At 40.8% G+C, this 9,468-nt stretch overlaps 1 non-coding gene across 1 annotated transcript; it reads left to right on the top strand.

Moving 5' to 3' along the window:
• Positions 1-7,637: 7,637 nt before the first annotated feature.
• Positions 7,638-7,741, top strand: LOC112739021 (small nucleolar RNA R71). The gene has a single exon (XR_003169963.1). It is a non-coding gene; the product is annotated as a small nucleolar RNA R71 (small nucleolar RNA).
• Positions 7,742-9,468: the final 1,727 nt, after the last annotated feature.

Genomic DNA, 9,468 nt, shown 5'->3' with positions numbered 1-9,468 from the left:
AATAAAGAAAAGCAGAATTAAGGATGAAAGCAATGATGAGTAATTGCAGAATTGTAAATGGGAATGGGGATTTGCTCATAAAAGTAAATGGTAGAATTAAAGAGAATGGGTAAGATCAGATATGGGGAGTTCATTGGGCTTAGGAGATGTTGCAATTCTCCGGATCAGTTCATTTCATCTTTCAATCATGACTTATTGTTCCTTGAATCTTAGTGATTGATTAAATTTCTTGCTTCAATCTCTCAATTTGATCAATAGCAATAGTTGGTCAATTGTCATGAGAAGATAATTGGTCACTGATTATACACATGCATTTTCCAATCAATATTGAGAGGGTTATAGTCAATACCCTCCAAACAATTTGGTCCAGCATGAGAAAGCATTTCTAGCTTGATCTTTCATTCCTCTTTGGTTCAAAGAGATCCATTTTTAGCTTCTCTTCAAGATAACTACTCAATTGGATGAAGATCGAAAGCTTTCAAGTAAAATCAAGAGAAAAGATAGAAGAAGAATAATGAAAATTAGTATGATCCATCAAATTACAACAGAGCTCCCTAACCAATGAAAGGGGTTTAGTTATTCATAGCTCTAGAAAATGAAAACAAAGATGGAGAATACATCATAAAACTAGAAAATGCAGAGAAAGTAAAATACAGACAGTAGTTCTCTTTTTCCAGCCTCCAGAACTCCTTTTACAATTCAAAGCTACTCCTATATATACTACTCTTCTCAGCTTTCTAGTTTACTCTTCAAGTCTTGGGCCTTTGGATCTTGAGTTTGAAGCAGTTCTTTTCTTCATTTGGGCTTGGCTTTACTTACAGAGAGAAAGTGCTAAGTGGGCAGAGACTTCAGCTCAGGGTAAGGGGTGTTAACATTTAGTGAAAGTATAAGTTCGAGAACGTTAGTGACACTTAACATTTTACTAACGTTCCAATGTACCCCTTTGCCTCACGTTAGAGCCCATGTTAACTATGTTAACGTGGCTTCTAACGTGGCCTTGCCAACTTCGAGAACGTTAGTGACACTCAACATTGTCACTAACATTCCAGTGTGCCCCTTTTTGCTTCACATTAAAGCTCCATGTTAACTAGGTTAATGTGGCTTCTAACGTGGCCTTGCCAACCTTCGAGAACTTAGTGACACTCAACATTGTCACTAACGTTCAATGTGCCCTAGATCTCACGTTAGAGTCACGTTAACTAGGTTAACGTGGCTTCTAACGTGGCCATTCTTAGCCATCCCAACGTTAGTGACAATGTTGAGTGTCACTAACGTTGGCTCATCATTCATTCCTCATCGTTAGCTAAGTTAACGTGGAAGTTAACGTGGCTCCTTGGGGGGTTGTGTGGTTGCTTCCAACGTTAGTGACAATGTTGAGTGTCACTAACGTTGGCGACAACTCTCACTTCTTACGTTAGCTCCCACGTTAACCAAGTTAACGTGGGAGTTAACGTGGTGTGTTGCATCCTTAGGCCAACGTTAGTGACAATGTTGAATGTCACTAACATTGGCTTCTTTTCCCCCTTTAACGTTAGAGGCCACGTTAACTAGGTTAACGTGGCTCTAACGTGGCCACTCATGAGTGTTTGCCAACGTTAGTGACAATGTTAAATGTCACTAACGTTGGCTCAACTTCCCTTTTCCACGTTAGAGTTCACGTTAACTTAGTTAACGTGACTCTTAACGTGGGCAATGATGGCTATGAGAGTGTCATTGGCAATCACTTTTCTCATTAACCTTGCAAGTTTCCTTCTTTCCTTGCTTCCTTTGGTCCTGAAATCAAGCAATAGAGTGCATCAAAGTTCTAGTCCAAGTCATGGGCAATGCAACATACAATTTGTCACTAAACTTATGCAAAATCCTCATGAAATAATGTAAAATGCACAATGTATGCTTGAGTCAAGGTGTAAGTGAATATCTACCCAAAACTAGCTTATTTCCTAAGGAAATGCATGAAACTAACCTAAAAACAGTAAAGAAAAGGTCAGTGAAACTGGCCAAGATGCCCTGGCATCACAACACCAAACTTAAAGCTTGCTTGTCCCTAAGCAAGTACTGGAACAAGAGAATGATGAATGGAATATCCAGAGGAGTGAGTCATTCTTGTGGAAGTCATGTTACTGATTTTATGGTGGTTTCATGCATAGCAACTTAGGTTCATTCCATTACTGGCTTTCAGACCTTTATCATGTCCCTAAACACTTACTTTGTTTATATCCATGAGACTTTTATTCATTGATCCTTTTATTGTTATTTCAAGGGTTATTTGTGTTATTTAGGCTAAGTGCTGTGTAGGGGGCAACTCTTTAAGATAAGTTTTCAGCCAACACTCCCGAACCAGTTGGTTCAAGGTGCTAGGTGTTGAAGCACCCCTAAGGACTTACTCCCTCAAGTCTCTCCCCCATACATACACACCACAGGCATATAGTTTGTTTATTTTCTTTTCTTGAGACCTTGGTGTCCAGCACCTCTTTGGGTTACTAAATGCTCTGTAGTGAGGGTTACTCTTGATAGTGGATTTTCAGCTGATAATCCCGGGTTAGTTAACCCAAGTTACCAAGTGATAAAGCACCCCTGAGAGCTTATTCATCCAAGTAGATCCCTCACACAGGAGCACCACAGACACTTGTCTCAAGGTCCAAACCATTGGTGCCTAGCCTTATTGCTTACTCTTTTTCTTTTGTTTTTCACTTCCATTATTCTTTCCCTTTTCTCTTATTAGGATCTTGTCATATGCTCAGTCTCATGGGTATATCCAAAGTCAAGTACTCAGGATAGATAGTTGTCCTCCTAACCTTGTGGTTGAACCAACTTAGCTAACTTATGACTACCCCAAAGATTCATGAATGCACTTCCACAATATGAACTCCACTCTGGTCTTTTAAAAACATAAACCTTCTCTTCTTCATTTGATTCAAAAGGAACAAGCATACAAGTAAGTTAAGTAAGGATGCAGCGACATAAAGACTAGCACACATAGACCTATTCAATACCACAAACTTAAAAACATGATTGAAAAAGGTTTACCATAACATGGAAGCAAGTTCTATTTCATACAAGATCTTCCTTATTTTAAGACATAGAGAAAGATGGAACAAAGAAGGAACTCCACCACCTTTTACTGTTGTGGATGTCCATGCTCTTTTCCTTGCTTGTCCTCCTTGTTTCCTCTTGCATTTCCTCGCATCCATGCCAATCTTGCTTTCTTCCAATCCTCAAGTGCCTTCCTCACTGACTCATGACTCCTTCCACCCTTTGTCTTTCTTTTCGTGCTAATTCATCTTCATTTCGTCATACTTGCTATTCTGGATGCAATACTGGCAGCTATCTCACTAAGTAGCCGAGCCTGACTTGAGTGTTTATATGATGTCCTGTTTGGCTCATGTAAACTCCTTCTGCAAATGCCCTTTGCTCGTCCAATAGTTATACCCATCTCATGTATGTGTGCCCCTTGATGTGCTTGGATGTTGATTAGCCTCTGGGTGGATTCTTGTTGCTCGTTTTGCCTTTGTTCCATCCTGTTGAATGCTTCTCCCCATTGTTGTCCTTGGCTTAGTTGTTGTTCCATCATTTGCCTTTGCCACTCACCTTGCTGAGTCATCCATCTTGAAAGTGTTTCCTCTTGCTGCCCCATCATCTGTAGTTGAAGCTCTTTCTGTGCTCCTTGGCTTTTCAAATATTGTCTAGATAAGCCATCAATGGCCTCCTGCAATTGGTGCATGTCCAAGGTCTGTTGTGCTTGACCCTCTGAGACTTGGCCTTCCACTACTTGAGGGGCTGTCCTCTTTCTTTGCTTCCGTTGAGGCAGGGGGGATGCTGTAGCATTCATCCTTCGGACCGTTATTGGAATGCCTTCCTTTATCCAAACGGGGTCCTCATCTTCAAAAACCACCCTAGCTTTCTTGCATATTCGGTAAATAGTGCTGGGGTAACCTAATGTTCCTCTTGAGTTGCTTTTCTCTGCCATCTTTCTAATGCCTTGAGCTATGATCTCATGAACTTTGATTTCTCCTCCCTTGAGTATACAATGCACCATTGTTGCTCTCTCGAGATTCACCTCCGAGTTGTTTGCAGCTGGGAGAATAGACCTCCTCACTAGCTCAAACCACCCCTTAGCTTCAGGAGTGAGGTCTGTTCTCTTAATGAACTTTGGTTTATTTCCTGCACCCATTTCCCAGTCAGCTCCTGGTACACAAAGGTCTCGTAAAAGCTGGTCATAATTGGGGTTGTTGTCCAATCTTGAGTGGTAACTTTCTTCTTCAAACGGTATAGACCGTAGCTTCAATGCCCTCATTACACTCATGGGACCAAAATCCACCATTGTTCCTCTCACAAAGCTTGTATATGACTCATCTTTCTTATCATATCTGACTGCATTTGCATAAAATTCTCTTATGAGATTTGCATTCACCTTAGTGACCAGGTCAGTGAGGAGCTCCCATCTTCTCCTTTCTACCTTCTCTGTGATTTCGGGGCATTCAGTCTTCTTAACTTGAAACCCCAGCTCATAGATGATTTCCTTATCAACCATCCACCTGTATTGCAATGCATGATGTAAGCTTCTAAATCTCTTCTCATCATATGGGTGTTCTTCCATAGGTTTCTTTCCCTCCCTTCTCTTAGAACTTGAAGATGCCATGAATGATGATTAATATGTGAAGGTGGTAAGGTTGTGGAGACTTTGGTTGTTTAGGGTTTTATGGCAATGAAGAGAGTGAGAGGAGGAACGTTTATAATCAGATAGGGGGTGTATTGTACCGAAATGAAGAGTGGTGAAGGGTGTGTGATGACAATGAAGGGTGGTACAGACAAGGGTCGTTTATATAAAGAGGTTGTGAGAGAATGGAGGGTGTAGATTGATGAAGTGGTCACTTGATGGACGGTTAGGGTTATGCATGGCTAGAAGACAAGGATCATCACTTTATGATGGGGATTGCTCGGTCTTCTAGGGGTTCCATTTTTTTCAATGTTGCATGGCAACATTTTCCAATGTATTCCCTCTTTAGAACAAGTGTGTAACCCCTCCTCTTGTGGTGTCCGAACCTTCTTTGTTTGGTTGTCCAATCTATCCCTTTTTATGCTCCTTTTCCTTTCCTATAAAGATTTAAAATAAGGAAATTAATATCATAAAAAAATTCAAACTCTACGGCTAGAATACAAGGGAAGAAAGGATTTGATTGTTTATTTATGAATTCCAACTAACTAACTAACTATTGGTGGGTCCTTATATGCATTTTGGTGGCACCATGGGGTGACACCAAACTTAGTTTGAAGCAATGTGATGAAAAGTATTGTTCAAAGCTCCCAAGACTAGCATGCATCTTGGTTTGCTTTGAACACCAAACTTGTTCTTCAATATATACTGCATGATAAAGATTTCACCAAATGTTTGTCAAGTTTGGGTTGAAATTCATAAACATTGATTTATTCATTATTTTAAAAACATATAAAACATGGGTTGCCTCCCATGAAGCGCTTCTTTAGCGTCACTAACTTGACGTTTTTTCCTTCATCATGGTGGTTGGTAGTGCTTAAAGTCCTCCCCTCTTGCTGTGGACTTGTATCCATTGGTTGGATCAATGATCTCCACATGTTCCCGGGGAAAGAACTCTGTTGATAGTGAAGACCTTAGGTAACTGAGATGGTACAGTAGGGAGATTAGGGGGAATATCTGGGAAGTAAGCTGAGACAACTCTATCCCCTGGAGAGAAATCTTTCGTAGGGATCTTCTTGTTCCTCCATCTCCTTGGTACCTTCTTCTTTGTTTCTTTTAAGGTTGCCTTCCCCTTGGTGACCTTTTTTTTCCAAGGAGTTGTGATGTTGTCTTCACATGCCTCTAGAGGTTTAGGTTCCTCCAACTTTTCTTTGAGCTGTGGCAATTGCTGTTTTCCTTGTTTATCAATTGAGGGGGTTTCAGAATGAACTGGCTGTGCTTCAGTGCTTGTCTCCTCCTTCAGTGTCTCCTTATCGTTTGTGCTTAGTTCCTTGTCCTCTTGATCTGTTTCTTGTGAGAGTTTGAAGACATTGAAGCTGAGTCGTTCATCATGGATTCTCAATATTAGCTCCCCTTTCTCTACATCGATAAGTGCTCTGGCCGTAGCTAGGAATGGTCTTCCCAATATGATTGGGTGAGTGTGACTCTCTTCCATGTCCAGAATGACAAAGTCTGTTGGGAGAAAGTATTTCCCAACCTTTAGCAACACATTTTCCACCACTCCTATTGCTTGCTTTTGAGTTTTGTCAGCCAGTCTGATGATTACATCTGTGGGCATTATCTCATTAATCTGCAGCCTCTTCACCAGGGGTAAAGGCAGTAAGTTGATGCTGGCCCCCAAATCACATAGTGCTCTATCGAACATAGTTTCACCTATGGCACAAGGGATGTGAAAACTCCCTGGGTCTCTTCTTTTTGTAGGCAGCTTAGGTTGAATAAGGGCACTACATTCCTTGTTCATCACTATAGTCTGGCCTCCTTTGAGTGAGCTTTTCCTGGGAAGAAGTTCCTTCATATACTTGATGAATGCAGGCATTTGTTCAATTGCCTTGATGAATGGTATGTTTACATGCATAGATGCAAACAAGTCTAGGAACCTTGAGTATATTCTCTTTCCCACAGCACCATTGAGCAGTTGAGGGAAGGGAGCATAGAGCTTCAGCAACTCTTGTTGTGAAATTCTGGTCCTTGGTGATTTCTATCCTCCTCCTTTGTTGAGTTGTCTTCAGGTTGTTTGCAAAGTTTGCCTTGCTTGTCTTTAGTCTCTTGATCACTCGTAGTGACCATTTTGCAATCTTTCCATCTTACTTTATTTGCTTCTCCCTTGGGGTTTTCTCCGTGTCACTTGGGAAGCTATCGGTGGGTTTGGGAATCTTCCCAGCTAAATATCCCACCTGGAATTCCAGCTTCCTAATGGTTTCTCCCTGGTTCTTAATATTGGCTCGCACTTCCTCTTTGAACACCTTATTTTCTTGAATCTCTTGGCATATTCCTTCAAGTAGGGCTTCAATCTTAGAGAGCTTGTCATCAATTGATGGGTGATTCGGAGCAGATGTGTTATTTTGGTTTTGATAAGCATATGAAGAAGTGTTGTTGTGGGGGTGTTGAGACGTCCTCTGTGTGAATTGCTGGTGAGCTGCATTGTTGTTGGAGTTGTAACGTCTCTGGTCTTGGTTTTGATCTTGCTCACCTCTCCACCCAAAGTTTGGGTGGTTTCTCTATCCAGGGTTGTAGGTCTTGGAGTATGGATCATAGTTTTTCCTTGGTGAACTCCCAATGTAGTTGGCTTGCTCCTGACTCCCATCTGCTTCTTCATTCACTCCTTCTTGGATTGTTGATGAAGTGGAGATTGCTGCTACTTGGTTCATCTCCATCTTCTTGGTGAGGTCAGCCAGCTGCTGTGTAATGAGCTTGTTTTGGGCCAACAGAGCATCTACATTGTTTAGCTCCATTACTCCTCTTGTGTTCCCTCTTTCGGAAGCATAGAAGTAGTCGTTCTCTGCTACTGTTTCAATAACATCTATGGCTTCCTCAATGGTCTTATTCTTGTTCAAAGATCCTCCAAATGAATGGTCTACGGCCTTCTTTGACTCATAAGAGAGCCCTTCATAAAAAATTGTGCAGCTGCACCCATTCGTTGAACATGTCAGGTGGACACCTCCTTGTTAAGTCCTTGAACCTCTCCCATGCTTCATATAGAGTCTCACCATCTTATTGCCTGAAAGTTTGGACCTCAGCTCTCAGCCTATTGATTCGTTGAGGAGGGTAAAATCTTGCTAAGAATTTGTTGACCACGTCTTCCCAAGTTGTCAAGCTTTCCCTTGGGAAAGATTCCAGCCATTTGGCTGCCTTGTCCCTGAGTGAGAATGGAAATAAGAGCAGCCTATAGGCGTCAGGATGAACACCATTAGACTTCACTGTGTCACATATTCTCAGGAAGGTGGTTAAATGTTGATTGGGGTCTTCTTGAACACTTCCTCCAAACGAATAGTTGTTCTGAACAAGGGTGATGAGCTGTGGTTTAAGTTCAAAGTTGTTGGCATGGATTGTTGGCTTTTAGATGCTACTTCCACAATTTCCTGGGTTTGGATTGATGTAAGAGTCCAAAACTCTTCTATCCTCCCCAGCATGATTTGCTCTACCTCCTCCCCCATGGTTGTGATCTTCTTCTTCATGATGGTTTTCCATGTTGTCTTCCATGTTTGTTTCAAAGAATTCCTCTTCTTCCTCAGCACCAACCACTTTCTTTCCTCTTGCCTCCCTCCTTAATCTAAAGAAGGTCCTCTCAGGTTCAGAATCGAAGGAAGTTGAAGCCCCGCTTCTTCTCCCTGTCATACAACCATCAAGTGCAAGCAAGAAAAGATAGGTGCAGAAAGTATTTGTGTCAGAATTACTGTTAGTTGTGGGTGATGCAATATATCAAACAGTTAGTGGGTTAGCAAATAGAATTGAAAATAACAAAGAAGAACAAAAGAGTAGAGGGGGAAGGGAAGAAGTTTAACTAAAACAAAAAGTAAATCACTCAAACAGAAAATGAAATTCACAAAATAAAAATGCTCAATCTAGTGATCTTCCAATTTAATCATTGTTGATGCACAATCAATCCCCGGCAACGGCGCCATAAACTTGATGCATAGAAAACTTGTCTCACAATAAATCTCCCTTCGGCAAGTGTATCGAATTTGTCGTCAAGTAAAAACTCACAATAGAGTGAGGTCGAATCCCACAGGGATTGATTGATCAAGCAACTTTAATTAGAAGAATGTTCTAGTTGAGCGAATCTAGAATTTGGGTTGAGAGTTGCAGAAAATAAAATAGCGGGAATGTAAATAACAGAAAAGTAAATGCTAGAATTAAAGGACTGGAAGCAAATGACTGAAAGTAAATTACAGAATTGTAAATGGGAATGGGGGATTTGCTCATAAAAGTAAATGGCAGAAATTAAAGAGAATGGGTAAGATCAGATATGGGGAGTTCATTGGGCTTAGGAGATGTTGCAATTCTCCGGATCAAGTTCATTTTCATCTCTTCCTCAATCAATGCACTCATTAATCTCCTTGGCAATCTTAAGTGATTGAATTACAATTTCTTGCAATTCAATCTCTCAAATCTTGATCAATAGCCAATTCCTTGGTGAATTGCTCATGAGAAGAGATGAAGTATGGTCACTGATTATACCACATGCATTTCCCAAATCAAGTATTGAGAGGGTTATAGTCACATACCCATCCAAATCCAATTTGGTCCAGCATGAGAAAGCATTTCTAGCTTGATCTCTTCATTCCTCTTTCAAGGTTCAAAAGAGATCCAAGTTTGAATAGCTTCTCTTCTAAGATAACTACTCAATTGGATGAAGATCGAAAGCTTTCAAGTAAAATCAAGAGAAAAGATAGAAGAAGAATAATGAAAATTAGTATTGATCCATCAAATTACAACAGAGCTCCCTAACCCAATGAAAGGGGTTTAGTTGTTCA

This window comes from Arachis hypogaea, chromosome 13 (genome assembly GCF_003086295.3).
Source record: "Arachis hypogaea cultivar Tifrunner chromosome 13, arahy.Tifrunner.gnm2.J5K5, whole genome shotgun sequence".
Classification (NCBI taxonomy): Eukaryota; Viridiplantae; Streptophyta; class Magnoliopsida; order Fabales; family Fabaceae; genus Arachis; species Arachis hypogaea.
The sequence above is the reverse complement of the archived record's forward strand: the minus strand, read 5'-3'. Positions and strand labels throughout refer to the sequence as shown.